The sequence below is a fragment of the Notamacropus eugenii genome, chromosome 5, assembly GCF_028372415.1.
Source record: "Notamacropus eugenii isolate mMacEug1 chromosome 5, mMacEug1.pri_v2, whole genome shotgun sequence".
Taxonomy (NCBI): Eukaryota; Metazoa; Chordata; class Mammalia; order Diprotodontia; family Macropodidae; genus Notamacropus; species Notamacropus eugenii.
In genome coordinates, this window is record NC_092876.1 from 22,007,635 (window position 1) to 22,034,451 (window position 26,817).

The 26,817-nt window shown below is 37.5% G+C and overlaps 1 pseudogene; it reads right to left on the reverse strand.

Annotated features, from left to right (window-relative positions):
• Window positions 1-6,572: 6,572 nt before the first annotated feature.
• On the reverse strand, window positions 6,573-12,663 carry LOC140508375 (vomeronasal type-1 receptor 1-like; annotated as a pseudogene).
• Between the last annotated feature and the right edge of the window lie 14,154 nt (window positions 12,664-26,817).

The following is a 26,817-nucleotide window of genomic DNA, read 5'->3' on the forward strand; positions in this document are numbered from 1 at the left end:
AGAGACCACAGCACCTTCTCTGATGCAGGCATGGCACACTGGGTGGTCCTGTGCCAGTAGTATGTAGGAAGAGAGGGCAGAAGGTTGACTCATAAATCCGGAGACTATAAGAAAAGGAACTGGCAAGAATGGAATAGGATGAGATGAGGAGAGGAATGATTTCTATTAGAAGGGAAAATCATTGATTCTACAAAGCTAGTGACAATGTCAGCGAAAACAAAAACTTGTGGTAAGAGAGGTATCAGCTGTTCATGTGTCAGAGGTAGTCTGTGGGGTGGAATGGGGCATATAGGTTCTAAAGTTCAGGAGCCCAATGTAGACTAAAAACAGGCTAGGGAAGCAACAGATCAAGTCAAGGAATTCTGAAATTACAGGCTGAGAGGCTTTGCAGCCTTACTTCTCTTTGTCCAAGCTTTTCCTTTCTTTTGTTTTAACGTTTATTTATTTATTTTTAGTTTTCAACCATTTCCACAAAATTTTGAGTTCCTAATTTTCTCCCCATCTCTTCCCTCCCACCATCCCACAATGCCTTCCATTCTGATTACCCCTTCCCTCAATATGCCCTCACTTCTATCACACCCCACCCTTCCCTTATCCCTATCTCCTCTCTTTTCCTGTAGAGCAAGGTAGATTTCTATTCCCCATTACTTGTATTTCTTATTTTTCAGTTTTAAGTAAAAACAATTCTCAAAATCTTCTCCTAATACTTTGAGTTCCAACTTCTCTCCCTTTCTCCCTCACTACTCATCCTCACTGAAAAGGAAAGCAATTCAATATAGGCTGTATATTTGTAATTTTGCAAATGACTTTCATAAAATAATGTCATGTAAGACTAACTATATTTCCCTCCATCCTATCCTGCCCCAAATTTATTCTATTCTCTTTTGACCTTGTCCCTCCCCAAAAGTATTTACTTTTAATTACTCCTTCCTCCCATTTTACGTCCCTTGTATCATCCCCCACCCCACTTGTCTGCTTCTCTCCTGCTTTCTTGTAGTGTATAACAGATTTTCATGCCAAATTGAGTGAGCATGCTATTCCCTCCTTAAACCAAATGTGAAGAGTGTAAGCTTCACTTTTTTCCCTCTCACCTCCTCCCTTTTCTCCTTCATTGAAAAAGCTTTTTTTTGTCTCTTTTGATGAGATAATCTGCCACATTCCATTTCTCCCTTTCTCCTCCCTATATATTCCTCTCTTACCCCTTCATTTTAATTTTTTTGGACATCATCCCTTGTTATTCAACTCACCCTGTGCTCTCTCTCTCTTTCTCTCTGTGTGTGTGTGTGTGTGTGCATGTGTGTGTGTGTGTATGTGTGTGTGTGTGTGTGTGTGTGTGTGTGTTTAATACCTCCAAGTATCCAAATACTGGGAAAAGTTTCAAGAGTTACATATATTATCTTTCCATGTAGGAATGAAAAAGTTCAACTTATAAAGTCCCTTATGATATCTCTTTCCTGTTTACCTTTTCATGCTTCTAATAAGGGCAGACTTGTGGGTGAGAGACAAACCAGCAGTGTATCATAGTTTCCAGGCAGCCAGTGAGGACAGCCTATACCAGAGTGGTAACAATGTCAGAGAGGAGCTGGGGATGAATTTTAGAGATGGTAAGAAGGTAAAAATGTACAGATCTTGACAACAAATAGGATAATAGGAAGGCAGTGAGAAGTCAAGAATCTTAGTTTGTGAGCCCAGGGTCTTTGAAAGCCAAGAGTAAAGGATATTGGGAAGAGAGGAAGATTTGGGGGAAAGATAATGAGTTTGCTTTTAGATATATAGGGTTTATGATGTCTGCAGGTCATCCAGATTGAGATGTTGAATAGGACACTGGGGATGTGAGAATGGAGTTTAGTGTAGAGTTAGTGAGGTTAGTGCTAGATAAATCAATTTGAGCATTATCAACAGAAATGATAAGTGAATCCATGGGAGCAGACAAAATCACCAAATGAAATAGTATAGGGGGAGACAACAATCGCCAAATTTGATTGGGTGATAAACATGTCCTGTATTGACCTCAGAGAAACAGAAGTTGTAAATGATTGTGATAGACAGATTGTAGAAATAATAATGGAAAGCAACTAGTGTTACAACTCCCCAACCATAACCAGTAATTGAGAGCCAAGGTTTGGGGAAGTGGGACAGACAATTACTGAAATTGGAAGCAGCACTGAAAAGGATGGCCAGGGAAGCTGTCATCAGGAGGGGCTCAAGTTTCAGTGTATGCAAGAAAACTGAAGGAGCACAGAAGAAACAAAATGAAGATGGAAGCAAATTTATTATCTGTGGACTAGGCCTTCTGGAGACTATGGTGAAAGTGGTGAATAGTTTTGAGAAGTATGTTGGAGGGGTTGATTTAAGGGGAATAGGGATAAGTGATCAAGCAGTAAAGGACAAAAAACAGGGTTCAAATAATGATAGTCATACATTGAGATTTACCAGGAAAGGGAGAAACTATGGGTTGGAATAATGTTAACCACTGAGAAATGATCTCAGGTTGCTAATCATTGTTCCTGCATGGGTGGTGAATCTGTGGCCTCAAGGTCCCATGTGGCCCTCTAGGTCCCCGTGTAGTCCTTTGACTGAATCCAAACTTCATAGGACAAATTGCCTTAATAGAGGGATTTCTTCTGTAAAACTTTCTCTCAGTCAAAGGGTCACACCTAATGACCTAGAGGGCCACAGTTTCCCCATTCCTCTCCTAGACGTTCAGTGTGGGGTTGGAGTTGTCCTATGTTGTCCATGAGGCAGGAATGTGTAGATGGGTACAGAATAGGAGGATGACCTAGAACTGATTGCTGTAGAGACTGAGTTGCCAAAGAACTAAAACCTGAAGGTCTCCCAGTACAGCAGACTGCTGTGAATTTTCAGCTTAAATTTAGGAACTTTTGTGAAGTGAACTATTGGAGGCTGAGTTACAGTAGAGCATCAGGGGATAGGAGCTGTAATAATGAAGGCAGGTGTTTAGAAGGTTCAAAGTCTCCCTGTCTTTAATATAAGGTGAATGCTGCCACTTCTATATCTGTGAATAAAAGAGATATTTACCCCCTTCCATTTATGCAGCACTTGAGTGCTTACAAAGTTGTTTCACAAACAAGCCTCTGAGATCAGTCATAAAATATATGGACAAAAGCAACATGGTTTGTAAAAGGAGGATAGGATAGAAAATCCAAAGACTTCACTTCAATGTTTATTTCTTTCACTAGCCACGTACTTATTGTCAGGCTGTTGACACCCTTTGAGACTCAGTTAAATGATACATAAAAATAATATTTGAGCCAATTGGTGCAATAAAAGTTATTTGTGATGCTAGCTATTATTTTTATGGTCATACAGATGAGGAAATGAAGTCCCAGAGAAGGGAAAGAGCATGATGAACATTCTTACAAAGGCTGTGGTAAAGAACTGGACCCAGACATAATGTCTTATGTCTCAATGAATTCATTTCACTATACTGTATTACCAGGAGAGTGGTGGGGTTTATACAGTACATAAATCAGCACTATTTCCTTACTTTTTCTGGGAAATATTCTCACTTGGACCTCCATAATTTTGAAATAGAATATTAGGAATCAGACAGTGGGGGTTTCCTGAGGTTGATACAGAGTAAGATGGAAACACCTGATGATGGGGTGAGGGATTTTAGGGTGATGGTGCTTGAATAGTTACAGTGGACCTCACGGTGCAAGTTGTATATGGAAGCAAGAGAAACCAGTTTCTGATGAAGCAGACTATGATAGATTAAAAAGACCAAGGAATTAGAAAGCAGTATAAGAATCATGATCATGTTAAAGATGAATGAGAAAGTAAAAATGTGGAAGAAAAATTGGAATGTAGTCAAAGAGAAAAATTATGGGTATGTTGGCATATCAGCCTCATTATAGATATCAAGCACTATGGAAGAGATAACTGGCAGAGAAAGTGGGCTTGAAACTTTGTGAAAAGTGGAGAATACCAGGATTGGAAGAGAAGGCAGATCATGGTGGGCAAAACTACAACAATTCAGCCCAAACCTCCTCTTTTTCCCTTGTTTCCTTTGACACATTTCCCTCTGTCTACCTTTGTAATGGCTCACCTCCAATTTCTGTTCTTTTTGTTGAAAAAATATTTATTTATTTTTAGTTTTCAACATTCACTTCCACAAGATTTTGAGTTTCAAATTTTCTCCCCATCTCTCCTCTCCATCCACCCTAGGACAGCATGCATTCTAATTGCTCCTTCCCCCAATTTCCCCTCCCTTCTGTCACACCTTTCCCTTCTCTTATCCTCATCTACTCTGTTTTCTTGTAGGACAAGATAGATTTCTATTCCCCCATTGACTCTATATCTTATTTCCCAGTTGCATGTAAAAACAATTTTTAACATTCGTTTTTGAAGCTTTGTGTTCCAATTTTCTCCCTTCCTCCCTCCCCAGCCATCCCCACTGAGAAGGCAAGCAATTTCACATAGATTATACATATGTAGTCATGTAAACCACTTTCATAACAGTCCTCTTTAGCAAGCAGTTGACTTGGTTTTTGTGATTTTCTTGCATCGTTCTTTTTTCTCTTGCCAATTTTTCCTCTTCTTTTCTTACTTGATTTTCAAAATCCTTTTTGAGCTCTTCCATGCCCTGAGACCAATTCATATTTTTCTTGGAGGCTTTGGATGAAGGAGCTTTGACTTTGTTTTGTTCTTCTGTTAGTACATTTTGGTCTTCCTTGTCACCAGTGTAAGATTGTATACCCTGATTCTTTTTCTGGTGTTTATTCTTTTTCCCAGCCATTTATTTGATTTTTGAGGTCTTTGTGAAGGTAGTTCTCTGTTTCCAGTGGGGTGGAGGGGTGTACTGTCTGCCACTTGATCCCCCCATTATCTGTGCACCCAGAGCTGCAGACACATCCGCTATCTCTGCTGCTATTACATCTGCCATGGGCTATTCCAACCCCTCTGCCATCTTGGGTCTGGAGCTAAACCACTCTCTCACAGAGGTTGCACAGGTTTTTTCCACTGATCTTCTAATTTGTCCTTGACATTTTGGGATTGTGAAGGCAGCAAACTGCCATACGTGCCAGTGATTCAGCCCTCTCCCCCCTCCCCACCTGCTCAGGTCCTGTCTGTGCTAGTGTGACCCATGCTGGACTGTACTCTGCTGCCAGCCCAGTTCAATAGATGCTTCCCATCGACCTTCCAGGGTGTCTTGGGCTCGAGATTTACTTCACTCCATTATTCTGTGGGTTCTACATTGGTTTAGTCTTTTTTTTTTTTTTTTTTTACAGATATTTGACTAGGTTTGGGGGGAGAGCTCTAGCAAGTCTGTGCTTTTACTCTTGGAGCCATCTTGGCTCCACCCCCCCCCCCCCCAATTTCCTTTCTAACTAGTGAGACGAAGGAAGTGGGCAGAGATATTCAATTAGCCACCATGTTCATAGTTGCAAGTCTGTTAATTTTAAAGTCTGATTTCTCATTTGATTACATTTGAACTTACTCTTAAACTACATGATTATTTACAAAGATTTTTGTTTAAGTCTATAAGTACACCTTTGGGGATTCAGAGATGAGAAGTCAACCCAAAAAGAAAAAGTTTTCCTCTGCTCAGTCTAAACTGAGAGAATGAGATGACTTGTAAGGTAATTTCTTAAATGTTAGTCATCTCTAAGCTGTTCAAGTGCCAAACAAAATTATGTTAGGTAAGACCCTTAATAAGGCAACAAACCTCTAACACTGAGAGTTGAAGGTTTGATGCATCTGTTAGGCAAGTGCACACCCAGCACTGCTGCCCTCAAACCCACCTGATTTGATTGATATTCTTTCAGTCCTCTGCAAAGGTGAACTCTGACCTTCAGTTGCACCAAGATGGTGACCCTGGGTCCATGCAGGGTTTCCTACCTGAGCACAAGCTCTGATATGCACTATCTCAATCATAATGCTTCAGCTGAAACCCCAAGAACTGAGTGTATGCACTGCAGGAACAGATGTAGCTGTGATTTTTTCCTTCTATTCTAGAAAGCAGTTTGGACCCATCCCCAAAAGTCTACAAAGTCCTTTTGATTCAAAAATAACACTTCTGGGCCTATAACTTAAAATAAAAAAAGAGGGAAAAGACCTGAAAGTGTAAACAGAAACATTATTTGTTGTAACCAGCAAGAAAAAGTCAATGGATGTTCAACAACTAGGGTTGCATGAACACATTGGGGTATATGAATGTAATGCAATATTGTTGAACATTGGGGAATGAAATTGTTTTGGAGAAACTTGGAAAAATATGTATTAATTGGTACCACTGAAGTGAGCAGATCCAGGAATGGAATGTTTTAAATAGTAACAACATTACAATGAGTAACAGCTTTTAAAGATCCAGGAATGCTAATCAGTGCAAAGAGAAACCACAGTTTGATTATCAATAATCAAACATGCTACCCACTTTACTTGAGAAGATGGACTCAGGATGCAGAATTTTCCAGATACATACACACATGCATCTAAATATATATAAATGCATATATATACATATATATGTATATGTATACATATATATGTATATATATATATTCCACGAAGACATAGATATAGATAAATTGATTGGATCAATGGGAAAATTATTTTGATTGAGTATAACGTATTTGTTACAAATTTTCTCCCTTTCATGGGGGTAGAAGGAAAAAAAAACATGTTTAATATATAAAAATAAAATTAATTTGGGAAAAATTGAAGAGAAGGGAAACAGAAGAATGATCAAAAGGAAACATAGACAAGAAGGAAAACTTTGAAAGTTACATGTTGAATGTCTCATATATTTAAAAGTACATGAATACAAGTAGTATATAAAAAGCCATTATTGTTTTCATTTACAATAATCTACATCTACTCTATTTGTGGTATGAACATACTCATTTTCTTCAGTGTATTAAGTCCAGGTTTTGTAAAAAACCTGTTTCCAACTCAGGGATTTATAATCCCACCTTTTTCTCCCTGCTTTCATACCCTTGGAATATCAGTTTGGTTCTGAGGTAGCATGTCACTGACATACAAGTTCTTCCAACCAAGTCTCACTTATAGTGACTTTGATTCTAGGAGGTGTACAGGCCCTGTGCAATTCAGTTTTTATGAATTCAATCAACCAATAAACATTTATTAAGTATCTTCTATGTGTTAGAGACTCTGTTAAACTTGGGGATAAAAAAGAGGCAAAACACAGATCTTGCCCTAAAGGAGCTTATAATCTAATGAAGGAAACAAGATGCAACCAAATATTTGCAAAGCAAGTCTACAATGGCAGATAGGAAATAATTAATGGGGGAATGACACTGGACTTGAGGTTTGGGGAAAGCTTCCTGTAGAAGGTGGACTTGAAGGAAGCCAGGAAAGTCAGTAATTAGAGTGGAGGAGGGAGACAAGTGTAGGCATGGGAGAAAGCCAGAGAAAATATCCAGTGCTTAAAGGCGGAGTGTCTCATTGGTGGAATAGCCAGGAAGCCAACATCACAAGATCTGTGAGTAAAGTGTAAAGAGGCTGGAAATGTAGGAGGAGGTTAGATTGTGCAGGGTTTTGAATGTCAAAAAGAGAATTTTATATTTGATCTGAAGCAACAGGGAGCCACTTGCCTTTACTGAGTAGGGGATGACACGATAGAATCTGCACTTCAGGAAAATCACTTTGATGGCTGAATAAAAGGTTGTTAGCCTGGAGAATAGAAGGCCTAGTGAGATAAGTTAGTTTTGAAAATATTTGAAGAGTTTTCAGATGGAAGAGAAATTAAATTTGTTCTGTTTGAACTCAGAGGAAAAAACTAGGAAAAATGAATACAAATTGCAGAGACAAGAAGATTTCAATTTGGGTCAAGGAAAAAAGAAAATAAGTCCCAACATTTGTTTGTGTCCCAACAAAGATTGACTAAAACAACTTGTGGGTTTCTTCTCCCTGGAAGTGTTCAAGCAGTGTCTATAAGACCTTCATCAAATACGCTGAAGAATTATTTTTTTCAGGTACTCAAACCACTAGATTTTCTTTCTCCTTGGTCCACCCCAACTCTGGTATCTAGTGATTCTGTGGATAACATCGAGAATGGTAAATCAGAGATCAGTGGCTGACCACAAGGGATTTCCTGATGGCCATGCTTCTGGGAAAAAGTTCTGGAAAGATGTTTTCAAGGGTCAGCATATAAGGGCCCTGAGGGGATATGCAAACCTGAGAGCTCTGAAAGTATAGATCCACCTGCCAAACAGCCAATATGTGTTAACATGTATGATTGTCCATATTCTGTTCTTAGCATTGAAGATACAACCGGAATCAAATGCCACAGGTTGATTCTTCCTTAAAGCCATAATGGCACCTGTGAAGTTGGGTGTTACTGCTTATCAGCACAAATGAGCTAAAAGTTGGGAAACAGGAACCCAGGAAGGCAGAACACTGTACCAACCAGGGTCTTGGCTGTTTGAAATATATATATGTGAAGAAGATGAAATTGAGTGAGTAAAAGCAGACAAAGGTAGTCACCAGAAGCAGGACAGATTGGGTGGCTCTGATCTCAGGAGAAGCTCTTGAGGAAAAGCTGGCCATGTGTATTTGCTTCACTCGTTTTGGTACCTGTTCAGAAGCAACAACATGTAACCACTTGCAGAAACCATGAAACCCACACACATAACATCAGGGAGGGCAACCACAATTGCAAACAATTCAGTATTCATTGTAGTGTCTCCTAAAACAATACAGTATCCATAACTGAGTATCTTTGAGCTATTTTTGGATGCTCTTGGACCTTGAATTCTCTCCAGAACCATTATATTGAGTAGAAGTTGCAAGAATCAGCAGAGAAGACTGCAGAGAATGATGGACTTTGTGGCTTTGGCTTTACAGTTTGCCCATCTGTAGCTACTGGGATTGATGGTGATGGCCTGAAAGCCACTGAGGAGGCAGGTCATACTAATAGAAAGACCTCGACACACTTTGTGAATGTAGAAGACAGTTTTACAGCCATTGTCATCCAGGAAATTCTTCAGACCTAAATGTGCCAGTGTCTCAGGAATGCCCTTAAAGAGGAGTACCAGAGAGTTGACCCAGACGAGCTGTATAAGAATTGTGTCTATGGGCCTGTGTCCAGCAAAGAATTTAATGATGAAGAAACAAAGTAGAAAGGAGTTCCCCAGAAGTCCAATTGAAGTCTGGAGGCTGAAGACAATACTCAAGAGGATGGTATTGGAACTCATGCTCTTAATGTCATGGGATGGAGATTCTTAGGTTCCTGTATAGACATTTAATTAATTTATGACACTCCTGCAAACTTCAAAATAGACAAATATGATATGGTGAAGGAAGAGGGTAACATTTTCATCTATAACTACCCTGTACTTGGGACCTCTCCAAAAGTGACATATATTTCTCACCACCAAGCTCACATACACATTATTTCCATAATTAGCCTATGCACTCTTGCCAGGAGTCCCTACCTTTAGTTCCTACACATCTCTCCCTTCTTCCCTGCAGAGAGTTCACAGCAAGCCCTAAGTCAACCTCAGACCCAAGTCCCTGGCTTCTGGGTTCAGTCCTGGGCTTCTCAATGACCCCTACATCAGTCTTGGAACCAGACCAATTACCCGTCAGCTACTGACTTACCCCTGGCCTTCTCCTGTTCTCTCTGGGATATTTCTGGACAAGATAACTCAAAATGTCACTTCCTGTATATTTTCCAGCTTTTCTCTAGTCCACACTGTTCCTGGTTCAGTTCAAATGTGAGGTGTCCTTCCTAGATGTCACAAGACACAGCACCATTTGTTAGAAGATGTGATCTACAAAGAGGGCTTTGAACAATCTAAGGACCTATTTCCATCAATAGACCTCTTCTAGTCACTGATGTGCTACCTTGATTCATTCTTCAAAGTTTGACGTAGTTTCACTAATTCCCTTCTCCCCATCCTATTAATCCTGAACAGAGATCTCTTGTTTTACAAATCCTATCCTCTTTCTATCACTGCCTAATCCCTTATTCCTATCCTCCCCATCTCAGTACCCTGTAGATATTCCACTTCAGCCCTATCAATCCCTTTTCACTGAAGAGCATTCAACCCTTGATGCCTGATCCCCAGTTTACACACTTGCTTTCATTTCTTTTCCCATGCTTTCTGTTTTCTGTCTCTCACTGAGACTAGGCTAAATCCATTTGAGAGTAATGAACAGGTCTCAAATCCATTGTTGAGTTAGGGAGATGTTTACCCCAAGCATGTGAAGACTTCCCCTGTTGCAATGGACAAATGGGAATAGTTTGTTCCAGTGGCCATAAAGGTGGCCAAAGTAGGTGCTGTGGGACAGTAAGAACTTGGTCTGCCTTCAAAAGTGCATTCTGGGTCATTGACTAACTTTCAACCTTCCATTGGATTTTGATGACTGAGAGAGAGAGAGTGAGGCTGATGACTTTGTGTGGCTCTGCCTCATTTAAGTCCAATTCACACCCAAGACATCAACCTCATGATGCCATTGGTTCTCTTTGAAAATGAAGGACAAATGACAGTTTAGCATGACAAATGGGACATAGTTAACTACAAGAAAAAGGCTTTTTGATGAAGAATTCTTGTCCATCCATCAGACTTCATTAGTAAAAGAGTTTCAAAATCACAAAGGTTCATAAAGTGGGGTCCATAGCTTTCTACTTTCACTGAATAGCACACAGTAGACAACATGTGCTCCCAATTGCTGAGAGTTACCATGGGATCACAGAAAATATATTTGGTTCTCGAATGCCCACCAAGAGAAGGGAGGAGATGTAGGCTGCTGTGAGGACAGAAGTGGAGCAGCTTGCACATAAGGTCGAGCTCAAACACTTCTCTGCCCAGGAAGGAAAGAAATAAAGAGTTCTTCCACCAGGTAAGAGAGTGGGAATTGACACCATAGAAAGTAACAGAGATGTTTTACTAAAGCCAATGTCATCTTGGAAGGGTTCACAATAGGGGGGAAGAGGAAGGAAATCGCATAGCAAGGTTAAGAGCAAGGGAAGGAGAAAGTCAGATGGATTGGGGTACTCATAGAAAAGAAGAGGTTCTTAACATAGGGTCCAGAGATTCAGTAAATAGATTTTGTGGAGATATTGGATTGGAAAAAGTACATCTTTACTTTAGTAAAATGAGATCCCCTGGCCTCCACCATCTGAAAGTCAGATATATTACATTTCACTCCCTCCCTATGTTCTCTGGGAGTACTCTTAGGGGGATTGGGGGTATCTAGGCTCTGTGCAAATGGTACAGCCTTTACCAACTGTATTCTTTCCAAGTGTAGTGGAATACTCTGCACCTCATTTCTATTTAGCCTCTAATACACAAACTTTGACATAGAAATAATTTCTTCAAAAGGAATCATCACAAATATATACACTGACTCCCCTAAAATATGAGAGACATAATTGCCACATCTGAAGGACAACCTGATTCTCTGGGGAGGGGAAGGGACTTAGGTTCATATCTTAGCTTGGTTCCTACAGAGTCCTGTCCCAGTTCCAAGTCCAAAACTTCCCTTGGGTTCAAATCCCAGACACCCTTCATTGTCAGAGTGTCTAGGTTAGACTGATTGGCTGCACCATTCCTTCCTTCAGTCATGACTCCAAAGTAGCTATGGCTCAAACTTCTGGGTCCAGTGGAGGTCACCACTAGTAACTGAAAATGAGGAGGTCAAAAGGATTATAAGTGGAAGAAATAGAAATGGAAATGCTCAGTTCATAAGCATAACTGTGAACATGAAAGGGATGAACTCATCCACAAAACAGAAGCAGAGAGCAGAATGGATCAGAAACCAGAATTCAACAATATGATGTTTACAAGAAACACCCTTGAAACAGAGAGACACAAATAAAGTTAAAATAAGGAACTGTAGGAGATTTTATTCTATTTTAGCTGAAATACAAAAGGCAAGGGCATCAATCATGATCTGAGAAAAGCAAAAGCAAAAATAGATTAAAATTAAAAGAGATAAACAGTGAAATTACATCTTGCTAAAAGGCATATAAACAAGGAAGCAGTAAGAATACTAAACATATAGGTACCAAACAGCATAACAACCAAATTCTTAAAGGAAATAGACATCTCAATTCTACCCTCTCAAAGCTTGATAAACCTAATCATAAAATAAATAAAAAAGACATTAAGGAGATGAATAGAATCTTAGCAAAGTTAGATATGACAGATCCGTAGAGAAAACTAGATAGTAATAACAAGGAGCATACACTTTTCTCAGCTGTAAATGGTACCTTCATAAAAATTGCCTATGCGTTATGGAGTAAAATCCTCAAAGCAAAATGCAGAAAAAGCATAAATGTTGAAAGTATCATTTTTCAGATCATAATGCAATAAAAATTATATTCAATAAAGGGTTGTAGAAACAGGTTAAAATTTTTTGGGGAAATAATCCAATCTTAAGGAATGAGTTGGTCAAAGAACAAATCATAAAAGTAATAAATCATTTCATTAGAGAAAATGACAGTGAGACAATATATCAACATTTTTGAAAAGCAGCAAAGCAGCATTTAGGGAAAATTTTATATTTCTAAACTTGTACATCAATTAAAGAAAGAACAGGTTAGTGGACTGGGCATGTAACTAAAACAACTAGAAGAAGAATACATTTTAAAACCCTCAATTCAACAGCAATACAGAAATCCTAACAAAATGAAAGGTGATATTAATAAAACTGAAAGTAAAAAAAAAATGAACTAACAAATAAAACTAGGAGCTGGTTTTATCAGGAAAAAAAATCAATGAAAAAGATAAACCATTGGTTAACCTGATTTTAAAAAGAAGAAAACCAAATTACCAGTATTAAAAATCAAAAGGGTGAATACACCACCAAATGAAGATGAAATTAAAGCAATTATTAGGAGTTATTTTTTACCAAATACATGCCAATAAATATAACAACCTAAGTAAAAAATTTTTACAACAATATAAACTGCTCAGATTAACAAAAGAGGAAATAGAACATTTAAACCATCCAACTTTGGAAAAACAATTGAATTAGGCAGTGATCTGCCTAAGGAAAAAAATCCTCACAACCAGATGGATTGATTCACAAGTGAATTCTGTCAAACACTTAAACAATTATACCATTATTTTATAAACTCTTTTCAGAAACAGGTTAAAGGATGTTACTGGACAGGGCCGGCACTCTCTGGGGCTCCCTACTTCATTTGGGTGGAGCTCAGTGGTCACAATGGCCCCAGGACCCCAAGATCCGACAGCCTGGCTTGGAAGCCCCTGAGCAGGAGGGGACGCGGGTGACTGGACAGCGCTCGGGGAATAGAGTACCTGGCAGAGGTTGATGGCGAGACCGAGGGAATGGAAGCAGGGATCTGCAGTAAGAAGCAGGAAGGAACCCTCAGCAGGGAAGCTGGGGCCGAGGAAGGGAGTGCTGGGCGAGAGGGGCTGAGGGAGCCGGCCTAGGGCCTTTGTTGTGGCCAGGGGGCTCTGTAGCATGGGGGAAAGGGAGGTGCCCAGCCTGTGGCTTGACCTGGAGGCCAAGAGTAAGGCAGCAGTGGCATTACTCAGGCGGCTGGAGAAGGAGGTGGGTTACATACCCCACCAGGGGTGGGAGATTGCTTACAAGATGGTCCACCAGCTCCAGGGCCTAATGAGGGTAGTGGGTAGTGCTTAGCTCCACTAGGAACCCCTCCTGCAGGAGCAGCCTCTGCCCTCCTGGGACCTAATGGGGGCTGGGACAAGATGCCTCCTTCCCTCAGAATAGAGCTGTGACTAAGGTGGGGATCCAGGTGGGACCTGGAGCTTCCCAGGACCTGGGGCCTCCATGGTAGAGTGGAAGTCAGTGGCCAGACTGAGGAACAAGCTTCAAAGTCAGACTCTGCTGTATGGGTTCCTTTTTGCCCCCTGTCTTCCACACCTTCCATTAAATCAAGTTGTTCCCAATGCCCAGATTGTATTTCTTCATTTCAGAAGAAATCTACCTTTTATCTTTTATCCACCTCAAGGTTCAATTTTAGTGCTACATCCTTCCTGACACCACCAGTTTGTGTTTTTTTCTTCTACTATACTTTGTGTAAATGTGTTTCTCTCTCCATGCTGCCCAGTAGAATATAAATCTCTTAAGATTTTGTTTTTGTTTTTTGTTTTTGGCTTTGTATCTGTACATACACAGAGAAAGATTTATTAATATTTGTTGGATTAAAAAGAAAAGAAAATGGGTAAAGGTAAATTCCCTTCGTGACACAAAGACAATTTTGATACCCAAACCAGGGAGAGCCAAACCTGGGGAAGAAAACTCTAGGCCAGTTTCCTTAGTGAACATCAATGTAAAAATTGGAAATAAAATACTAGCACAGAGAACAGAGAAATATATCACAAAAAGTCACACACTAGGACAAGGAGGGATTTACATCAGAAATGCAGGGCTGGTTCAATATTAGGAAAACTATATAAGCAAAATTGAATATATCAATAACCAAAGCAATAAAAATCATATTATCTCAGTCGATACAGGAAAAGCTTTGGACAAAAATGTAACACTCGTTCTTACTAAAAACCCTAGACAATGTAAATATCAGTGGAGCTTTCAAGCATTATTTATAATAGGGATAAACTGGAAACCTTCCTAATAAAATCAAGAGTGAAATAAGAATCCATTATCACCACTAATATTCAATATTTTGTTAGAAATTATAGCGATAAGAGAAGAAAAAATGAAGGAATAAAATGGGCAATGATGAAACAAAAACATCACTCTTTGAAGATGAATTAACTTTAAAAAATAGTCGAAGCAATGAAAACTTTAGCAGAGTTGTAGGTTATGAACAATACCCATATAAATCATGAGTACTTCTGTAAATCAGCAAGAAAACCAAGCAGGAAGATGTAGAAGGAGAAATTCCATTTAAAAGCTGCAGGCAATATAAAATACCTGGGAGTCTTCTTGCCAAGATAAACCCAGGGACCATACAAAAACAATTACAAAACACTTTTCACAAAAGATAGAACTAAACAATTGGAGAAATATTAATGACTTATGGGTAGACTGAGCCAATATAATAAAAATAACAATTCTGCCTAAGTTAATTTACTTATTCAGTGCCATAACAATCACATTACTAAAGAATTATTCTACAGAGCTAGGAAATATAACAAAATTCATCTGGAACAACAAAAGTTCCAGAGTATCAAGGGAATCAGTGAAAAAAATGTGAAAGAAGGCACTTTAGTAGTACTACCTTTCAAAATATTACAAAATGGTAATCATATAAACAATCTTGTACTGGCTAAGAAATCACATGGTGGACCAGTGAAATAGATTAGGTTCATAATACACAGGAGTGAGTGTCCATAGTAATCTTGCGTTTGATAATTCAATAAAGAAGCCAACATTTGACAAAAGTTGCTGGGCAATACAGGAAAGCAGTTTGACAGAAATCGGAAATAGACTAAGATAAGGTCAAAATGGGTAAATAATTTAGAAGGGTGATGTAAGTCAATTAGGAGAGCATGGAAAATTTATCTGTCCGTTCTATGGATAAGGAAGGGTTTATGAATAAACAAGACTCTTGATGGAGAGGCTCACAGGAAGCAAAATATATAATTTTGATTACATGAAATTAAAAATTTATTGCAGAAACAAAACTAATGCATCCATTATTAGTATAGCAAGTTTCTTTGATAAAGGCCTCATTTCTCATTCAGAAACACATAAACATATGTGTACATATATGTGTACATAAACATATATGTACATATATGTATATATATGTAAATATATGAGAGAGAAAGATGGAATAGAGACCAATTCATTAAAATATGAGCTATTCTCCACTTGATAAGTGTTCAAAAGGTATGAAGAAGCAGTTTTCAGAAAAAGATAGTCTTCAGAAAAAGTTATATAAAAATGCTATAAATCACTGTTGACTAGAGAATGCAAATTCAAACAACTCTGAAATAGCATTGCATACCTATCAGATTAGCTAATATGATGGAAAAAGAAAATGATGAATACTAGAGGGGATGTGGACAAATGGGAACTAATCCACTGTTGGTGGAGTTGTGACCTGGTCCAACCATTCTGGAGAACAGTTTGGAACTTAGAACCCAAAGGTTGAAAATTGAGCCTACTCTTTGAGTTAGCAATACTATCACTAGGTCTATATCTCAAAGAAATGAAATGGAAGTACAAAAAGGAGTTAGGATTTCTCTGTAGTGAGGCAATCAAGAAGTTATCTATCCAGTGAAAGTAGGCTTACCAACCCTGTCCATGGGGACAGGCTTGTGACCTAGCTCAGCATTTTAAGTCATGACTGAACATCATCTTCTGGTTAGTCCTCATATGTCCACATGATTTGTTTGTTTAGTTAGCCAAACATCTGAAAGTAAACTTGCTCATTTTCCCCCACTACTTTTCACATCAATGTATGTGGTTATAGATATAAAAAACAATAACTACACATACATACACACATACAATACAAAATATAATAAAATCAAATAACTATAGGAGGGGGAAAATGTAAAGTAGTTGGAAAAAAGAGGTGAAGAAAGAACATAGAAGCCTGGATAAGAAAACAACCCCCAACAATTTGTGTGGTATGAGAAATACACGTACAAACAGAGTGAAAATGGGAGGCTGGGGTGGGGGATTTCTCCCCCAAAAGACAGAGTTGCAATCCATTTTTCTAACAAAGTAATGGTAAGAGAGAGAATAGCAGGGAAACTACATTATACTCAAAAGTACCAGGGACAGTGAAGCAATAGAAACACTAAATGTCTATATCCTGAATGTCATAGTATCTAAATTCGTAAAGTAAAAAAGTTGTGAAAAATAGGAAGAGAAAAGTAATAGAGGAGTCAAGGTATCTCAACAGTGAGAGCCTTAAGCCGGGTGCAGAGGAACCAAAGAGAAAGTTAGAATGGACTCTGTTCTTCTTGGATTCTAGGACAAAATCCTAAGCCTATTCTAGAACCTCTTACATAGTGACTTCCTTTCCTCCAGCAAACATCCAAGTTAAATGAAGCTCTTTATCCATCTCCATCCCCTGGAGTGTATTCTTTCCCTGTAAGAAGACAGTCCCTGTATCTGAGGTCACACACAAAAAGAAGCTTACCAGTCACCTGCTGGTATAGAGGGCTTGGCTCAGGCAATCAGTGTGTGTATGTGTGTGTGTTCATGTATGTACAGTTAGAGGCCCAGTTATACATAAACTATTACCTCAGATGATTGACCCCAGAGTTGTGATTATCATGTCACCCACAGAGTACATGGTACTGTCTGCAAGGCGAGCCAGGCACGTCTCAGAAGAAGTCAACTTTTGTCCCAGGTGCTAAGCATGATCAGATTTTACTCCTGATTAATGAGAATAAGCAAACAAGCAGCCACATGCAACCAGGACAGAAACTTTCCTGGGTTCCTAGGGAGGGAATGTTTGAATATCAGACAACCACAGAGAAAGGGAGGAAACTCATAATGTCCAGTCTTGAGAAAGCAGCATCTTCAAACCTGTGTCCAAATCTTATATTACATGTTTTAATCATCTTCAGTGATTGCAGAGAACTCTCACATTTAATTCCAAGTGCATTATTTCCCTTTGATCCCTCTTTGATCCCTCTTCCTTCCTTCCTTCTTTCCTTTCTTCTTCCATTCCTTCCTTCCTTCCTTCCTTCCTTCCTTCCTTCCTTCCTTCCTTCCTTCCTTCCTTCCTTCCTTCCTTCCTTCCTTCCTTCCTTCTTTCCTTCCTTCCTTCCTTCCCTGTGAAACTGAAGCATCAACTCGAGCAGGTCCTATCTTGCTGGAAGGATGTAGACTTTGTTAAAGGTTCCTGATTTCTAATGATCAATCTAGTATAGGAGATGCTCACCAGGCTGGCTGCCTGAGGATGACTTCTAACTTGGCATTGTTTGTGACCATGGTGACCATGAAAACAAAGCCAAACCAAAAATGGCTCTTAGCCCTGTGGTAGCTTCTCTATTGCTGTAAAAGTGCTTTTTTCTTATTTAACATTTTATTTTTTCCCCAATTACATATAAAAACAATTTTAACATTCTTCTCTCCCAGTGCCAAATTTCAAAACATTACAAAATGGTAATTATATAAACAATCTTGTATTGGCTAAGAAATAAAGTGGTGGACCAGTGAAATAGATTCGGTACATAATACACAGCAGTGAGTGACCATAGTAATCTAGTGTTTGATAATCCCAAAGATCCAAGTTTTGGGGGTAAGAAGTCAACATTTGATAAAAGTTGTTGCGGAATATAGAAAAGTAGTTTTTCTTTTTACTTTGTTTTTTATCTCTTTGACATACAGACATAGTAGTAGTATTAGTTGATCAAAAGGCATGCCTGGTTTTATAATCCTTTGGGCATAACTCCAAATTGCTCTCCAGAATGGTTAGATCAGTATATAACTTCACCAATAGTACATTAGTGCTTTAACTTTCCTACACCCTCTCCAAAATTTGTCATTTTCCTTTTCTGTTATATCAACCAATCTGACAGGTGTGAGTTGTTTTAACTTGCATTTCTATCATCATTGGTGATTAAGAGCATTTTAAAAAACATGATTATAGATAGCTTTGATTACTTTTTCTGAAAACTGCTTGTTCATATCCTTTGATCACTTATGAATTGAGGAATGGCTCTTATTTCTGTAAATCTGACTTAGTTTTCTATATTTTGAGAAATGAAGTCTTTATCAGAGAAAGTCAGTGTAAGAATTTTTTTCACAGTAATGAATACCAACTATGTATTTCCCTCCATTCTATTTTCCTCTGTTTATTCTACTCTGTCTCTCTCTGTCTTTGTGTCTCTATCTCTCTATCTCTACTTTTACCCTATCCATTCCCCAAAGTGTTTTGCTCCTGACTTTTACCTCCTCCAAACTGCCCTCCCTTCTATCAGCTTCCCCCTTCTCTTATCCCCTTCCCTTCCTACTTCCCTGTATGGTAAGATAGATTTCTACACTCAACTGAGAGTGTATGTTATTCTCTCTTTGAAACAATTCCAATGAGAGTAAGATTCACATACTCCCCTCCCTGCTTCCCCCATTTCCCCCTCTACTGTAAAATCTCTTTCAGGCCTCTTTTATATGAAGTATTTTATCCCATTCTACCTCTCCCTTTCCCCTTCTTCCAGTCCATTCTTCTTTTTCAACTCTTAATTTTATTTTTTTAGATAATCATACCATCACATTCAATTCACAACCCTGCTTTCTGTGTATGTATGCTCCTTCAGATTGCCCAAATAATGAGAAAGTTTTTAGGAGTTATAAATATAAATATTATTTTCCCATGTAGGAATATAAACAGTTTAACCTTACTGAATCCCTTATGTTTTTTCTCTCCTGTTTACCTTGTTATGGTTCTTATATTTGAAAGTAAAATTTTCTATTCAGCTCTGATAGTTTCATCTAGAATGACTGAAAGTCTTCCATTTCAATGAATGTCCTACCCCATCCCAAAAAGGATTATAGTCATTTTTGCTGAGTAAGTGATTCTTAGTTGTAAAAGCCTAGCTCTTTTGCTCTCTGGAATATCATATTCCAAGCCCCCTGGTTCTTTAATGTAGAAGCTGCTAAATCTTGTGTTATCCTGTCTGTAGCTCCATGATATTTGCATTATTTCTTTTTGGCTGTTTGCAACATTTTCTCCTTGATCTAGGAAGTCTAGTACTTGGCCACAATACTCTAGGAGTTTTCTTTTTGGGATCTCTTTCAGGAGGTGAATTCTTTCAATTTCTATTTTACCCACTGGTTCCAGAACATCAGAGAAGTTTTCCTTGATAATGTCTCTTTTAAAAATCATGTCCTTAGGTAGCTGATTAATTCTTAAGTTATCTCTCCTGAATCTATTTTCCAGGTCAGTTGTTTTTCAAATGAGCTATTTCACATTTTCTCCTATTTTTTCATTTTTAAAATTTTGCTTGTTTCTTGATGTCTCATAAAGTCATTAGTTCCCAGTTGCCCAATACTAATTTTTAAGGAATTATTTTCTTCTGTGAGCTTTTGTACCTGCTTTTCCATTTGTACAATTCTGCCTTTAAGTTCTTGTTTTCATTGAATTTTCGTGTATTTTTTTCCATTTGATCAATTTTGTTTTTCAAGGCATTCTTCTCTTCATTGGATTTTTGTGCCTCATTGTACATTTGGTCTATTCTGTTTTCTAAGTTGTTATTTTCTTCAATATTTTTGTGCCTCCTTTACCAAACTGTTGACTCTTTTTTTTCCCCTGATTTTCTTGCATCACTCTTGCTTCTGTTCATACTTTTTCTTCTATCTCTCCTTTTGATTTTTAAAATACTTTTTGAACTCTTCTATGACCTGAGACCAATTCATATTTTTCTTTGAGGCTTTGGATACAGGAATTTTGACTGTGTTGTATTCTTTATCCTCCTTGTTACCATATTAACTTTCTATGATTCGATTTTTTTTTTTTTGCTCAATATCCATCTTATTTCTTGACTTTTAACTCTCTGCTAAAGTGTGACTCTACTCCCCAAGTAGAGGGGGCACTGTCCCAAACTTCAGAATTGTTGTACAGCTGTTTTCAGAGATAATTTTGGGGCCCTGTAAACTTTAGGCTCTTCCAAGGTGGTATGATATAGGGAAAGGTATATTTATTACTCTCCTATAATTTGCACTGGTTTGTGAGCAACAATGCATACTATTTTCAACCCTTGAACTGTGACCAGGGTCCCTGCTATCTTGCAAGCTCTGGTGTGCTGGTGTTCCTCTTCACACTGAGATTAAGACCCAGGATTGTGACCCAGATCCAAGGATAAGCAATGCATGGGAGTCCTGCCCCTAGTGCCAGTGAAAGGATTCTTATAAATCTCTTTCTGACCCATTGTCTAACCCCCTTACCAACTGTGGGCTGAGAGCTTTGGAAACTTCCACTACAACCCCTGATTCAGTTTTCCTGAGTACTGCTCCCAGTTTGTGGGTGTCTGATCTGCATTGGTGTGGCCTGCACTGGACTATGCTTCTTCTTACCCAAGTGTGACAGATTTCTCTTGCATACCTTCTAAATTATCTTACGCTGGAAAGTTGTTTCACTCAATCTTTTTGTGGATTTTACCACTCTAGAATTTGTTTAGAGTCATTATTTAAAGATATTTGGAAGGGTTTGGGGGAGAGCTCAGGAGAGTCTCTGCCATTACTGCCATCTTGATTCAACCTCCTAAAAATGATTTGAAAACCTTTCTAGACTTATAATCACCCTCTCAAAATGAACATGTCCTTATAAAAAGTTGATCATAAAATACATAGCTATTCCACACAGTTTGATTGTTAAAATACATAATCAATTCAGCCCTTTGCTTTCAAAGCTGCTTTTAAAACAAAAAGATTTGTGTTTTGTTCTGGGCTTCATTTATTCCTGTACATTTTTAGAAAAGGTTGTAATGCCCTCATTTTGTTTTTTCATTACTTTTGATAATATCCAAATACTCTAAAATCACCCCTGCATTAAAAAAAAAAGCCTGATAACATTTAATCAAACAAAGCAAATCCTTAGTGGCTATCTCTGGAAATGCCTGTCTCTTTCTTCACATTGAAACCATTAACTCTCTGTCATGAAGTTGGGAAAATCGTTTATTACCTATGCTCTAGAATGATAAAGCAGCTAGGTAGTACAGTGGATAGAGTACTGGGACTGGAATCAGTGAGACTCATCTTTCTGAGCTCAAAACTGCCCTCAGACATTTAGTAGCTATGTGACCCTGGGTCAGTGACTTATCCATGTTTGCCTCTATTTCCTCATCTGTAAAATGAATTGGAGAAGAAATGGCAAACCACTCTAGTATCTCTGCCAGGAAAGCACCAAATGGGATCACAAAAATTTGGACACAACTGAAAAATGACTAAACAACAAAGGCAGGGTATGACCTTGGACTAAGTTATGGCTAAAATAGATTTAATTAAGAGATAAAGAGGGTAAGTACATTTTGATAAAAGGTAGCATAAGACAATGAAACAATGTAAATACTGAGCCTATATGCACTAAATACTATAGCATCTAAATTTATAAAAGTTAAATGAATTATAAGTGGAGATAATAGTAGTACTATAATAGTAGGAGACTTTAATCTTCCTGTTTCAGAACCAGGTAAATCTAAGCCAGAAAGAAATAAGAAAGAAGCAAAAAGAAATAAATAGGATTTTAGATGAATTTGATATAATAGATATCTGGAAAGAACTGGTTGGAAATATAAAGGAATACACCTGTTTCTCAACAGTTTATGTTACCTTCACAAAGACTGACCATATAGTAGTACATAAAAATATTATAGTTAAAAGCAGAAATATTAAAAATATCCTTTTCAGATCATAATGCAAAAAAATGTTTAATAAAGGACCAAGGAAAGATAGATTACAAACAAACTGCAGATTAAACAACCTAATCTTAAAGAATGAGTGGGTTAAATAACACACAATAAAAACAATCAATAGTTTCATTAAAGTGAATGAAAATAATGAGACATTGTATCAAAACCTATGGGATACAGCAAAGGCAGTGATTAGAGGAAAATTTATATCTCTAAAGCTTATAGCAATAAAATGGAAAAAAGAAATTGAGTATGCAATTAAAAAGCTAGAAAAGACCAATTAAACATCCCCAATTTAACACTAAATTGGAAATCCTAAAAATTAAAGATTAATTTAAGATTAACAAAATTGAGGTGAATATTTATTGAATTAATAAATAAAAATGGGAGTTGGTTTTATGAAAAAAAAATCAAATAAATGATTGAGTTGAGTAAAAAATAGAAGTGAACAAAATCACCAATATAAAAAATGAAAAGGGTGAATATACCCCTAACAAAAATGAAATTAAAGAAACTATAAGGAGTCACTTTGCTCAATTATAAGCCAATAAATTTAACAATTTAAATGAAATGGAAGAATATTAACTAAAATACACATTGCTGAGATTAGCAAAAGAGGAAATACAATATCTAAGTACAACCTATTGTAGGAAAAGAAATTGAACCAATGAGCTTCCTCAGAAACAAGAGTCAAGAATATCAAAAGAAATAAGCAAAAAGATGTAAATGAAGGTTTAGCAGTATTAGATCTTAAATTTTATTATCGGACAGCAATTATCAAAACTATCTGGTTCTGGCTGAGAAAAACTTGATCTATTTCTGAAGATAATTAGAGAAAAAGGAGAAGGGCCTCTATGTTCTAAAGTATTCATAGGAGCTCTCTTTGTGGTGGAAAAGAACTGGAAAGTGCAGGAATGTCCATTAGTTGGGAAATGACTAAACAAGTTGTGGTATATGATTGTGATGGAATATTATATTGGTATAAGAAATGAAGAGTCCAGTGATTTTAGAAAAACATGAAAAGACTTGCACAAAATAATGGAGTGAAATTCGTAGAACCAAGAGAACATTATATATAGTAACAATGTTTTAAGAATGACTTTCAGTGAAATAAGTTATTTTTACTATTATAATATCTGAATTAATTATAAAGAACATATGAAGATTCTGTCTGCATCCAGAGAAAGAACTGATAAAATTGACATATGAATAAAATAATTTTATGTATATATGTGTGTGTGTGTATGTGTGTGTGTGTGTGTATGTGTGTATCTAATGGTAGCCATCCCTAGGGTGGGGAGGGAGGAGTGAAGAAAAAGAAAGAAATTTACATGGTAATTTTGTTGTATATTTGAAAGGGATAACCCGTTATCCATAGTAAATTTACAGTTTCACATGCAATCATCTTTTTTATTATACTATGTTGCAGTAATGCTTGCTTTATTCCATAAATTAAAAATAAAACAAAATGCAAAACCCAAGGAAGAGAATAAGGATGAGCACAATTATAAACCTTCTTTGAAATAAATTGGTACCTTGATTAGAGAAAGTAATACACGTGGGCCCATAATGGAGAAGAACATGCATTATAAGGACCTTGCTAATGTCTGTAGCAATAGCAAAATTAATTGGCATATCCCATATCCAAAACCAGTGTTTACTGGAAATTTAGATCAATGAAAGTGGTCAATGTAACCAATCTGCCAACCAGAGGAAGTCCAAGAAGCAGGTGAGACTATACCATATTGAAGTTTCAAAGGTGGGCTCCTTTACTGACAATGACATTGTAACTCCCATGTCCATCTCCAAATTTTCATTTCTTGTGAGGTGATAAATTTGATTATTTCTTTTAACAGAGTTTATGATGTCCCTGATAGGGACTAACCTGTTCCACGATGAATTGTATGCCATTGGAAGCTGCAGTGAAATTATTTCATTGATCCTACCTGAAAACTGTAAAGTCCTTAATTATCTAAATCTCTTCTCCTCAGGCCCCAATCATTCAGCCAAATTCATAGCCATGACCCAGAAATCTATATTAATACAAATTTCATCTGCCAACTCCCTGGGAATAGTATAGAAAATGGAAAACAGAAAATACAGTGGTTATGGGTCCTGAATATTCTGTATAGTAAATGGGTGAAATGATGTGTTTTGAAATGTCCTTGATAGGGACTATAGCATTAGCAAACTTAACTGGCACTTAACTCTCAGAGCCTGAATAGTTTTTAATTGCACTGAGAGCAATTCTATTGTCCTTAAGTGAGTTTTTACTGTGGCATGCGTGTGTGTGTGTGTGTGTGTGTGTGTCTGTCTGTCTGCCTGTGTGTGATTGGCTTGTTTGGCAGAATGGTGAATCCTATAGACCATTTCTCAGATTTAATGTTACCTACTTTCATAATTGAAGGAAATGCTCAATTTCAGTTAGAAGCTAATGAAAGTAAAGATGTATTTTTTTCTACGTCCAAGTTCACAGACCCAGGAAATGGATCTATGAAACTCCTGGGGATCTGCAGACCCCAGGTCAAAAATGCTTGCATTAGATTGAGAATGATAGCACAATCAGTTTGTTAAACAAAAGTAGGTAAGGAGCCATGTGGAATTAGACCATCCTGATTCTTCAAAGATGGAAATTAACTCTATTATGAAGAACACTGTTGCACAGAAGTGTCTATGTCATTCTTGGTTTTGGGGGACCATATACTTTTATACCCATTAAAACAGCTCCCAAGTCCAGATTGGTGATAAACCCAATTTCCAATGTCTGTATTTCTGGAAAATGCAGATCAAAATTCCAGAATCTGGAAACCCAATATCCAGTATCTGAGGTCACCAGCCTCCTTGAGGCTATGTCACTGGGTCCAATGTCTGGTGTAATGAGTCAATCAGAGATTGAGAGTTCAAATACACAACACACAATCAAGAGAGTTCAAATACATGATCTCTTTAATAAGAACATATTTATGTACTCCCAGGTAAAATTAATTTCCAAAATATTTAAAAAGACATGTAACTAAAATATAGTTGAAACAATTAATAATTTTAGCAAAGTAGTAGGATTTAAAGTAAATCCATATAAATAATCAGCATTCCCATAAATCACAAACTACAAAAAGAGACAGTGAGATACCCCATTTAAAATAATTCTAGACACTGTAAAATACCTGGGAGTCCACATGCCAAAACAAACCCAAGAACTATATAAACAAAATTATTAAAAAAATCCTTTTCACACAGATAAAATCAGATTTAAGTAATTGGAGAAATATTAATTGTTCAAGGGTAGGCAGGACCAATATAATAAAAATGACAGTTTTACTCAACTACTTAATAGATTCAATGCCACCCCAATTACAAAAACATGTTTAATGACTTTTTAGAAAAGATAATAAAATTCATCTGAGAAAGCAAAAGGTCAAGAATAGTTAAGAAACTAATGAAAAAATGTAAAAGAAAAAGCTTTAGCAGCACCAGATCTTAAACTATTTTAAGGCAGTAATTATCAAAACTATCTGATACTCACTAAGAACTAGAACAATGAAATAGATTAGACATACAATTTGTAACAACAAATAAACATAGTAACCTAAAATATAGTTACCTATATACCTATAGTTAACCTAAAATTGGGATAATAATTCATTATTTGGTAAAAAAAATTTTTTTTAGAGGAAACTGGAAAACAGTACAGCAGAACTGGACATAGAACTATTTACCAAGAAAAGGTCGAAATGGATATATGTCCAAGATATAAAGAGAGATATTTCATCCCACCTCCCCCAACCCAAAATTGCAGAGTAAAGACAGGAACTCTCCTGAGCTCTCCCTCAAACCTCTCCAAATATTTCTAAAATGACTCTAAACAAATTCTAGCACAGTAGAACACACAAGGTGACAGAGTGAAACAAATTTTCCAGCCCAAGACAACTTGGAAGATCAACAGGAAAGATCTATTGCACTGGGGTGAGAGTGGAGTGCAGTCCAGTGCAGGTCTCACCAGCACAGACCTGGCCACAGCAAAGCAAGAGCAAGCCTTGGGAGTGACTGAATCATCATCATCATCAGCTAATTTTGGAGCTCTCAGCCCACAGATGATAAGGGGTTCACACAACTGATTGGAAGGAGATTACAGGGTCTTTCTGCCAGCAGTGAGATAGGACTTGGTTGCTTTGCCCATACTGGGATCCTGGGTGGTAGTCTCCAGGTGAGGAGGAGCACTAGCATAGCAGAGCTTGCAGCTACAGAGTTTGCAGGGTACCCTCATAGTTTTAGGGCAGAAAAGAGTGCTTGCGGTTGCATTCCAAAAGGAAAGCACTTTCTTTCACATCCTGTATAGGTGATACCTGAAACCTGCTTTCAAATGCAAATCTCAATTGTTGTATTGAGCCTATACTCTCCGAATCAGAGACTCCATTCCTGGGCTTATACCATAAGAGAGCCAACAGTGAGAAGACAGTTCCCATATACACCACTTTTTGAGATATCAAAGAATTGGAAACAAAGTAGATGTCCACCAACTGGGGAATGACTTAAGAAATTGTGGTACATGAATATAACA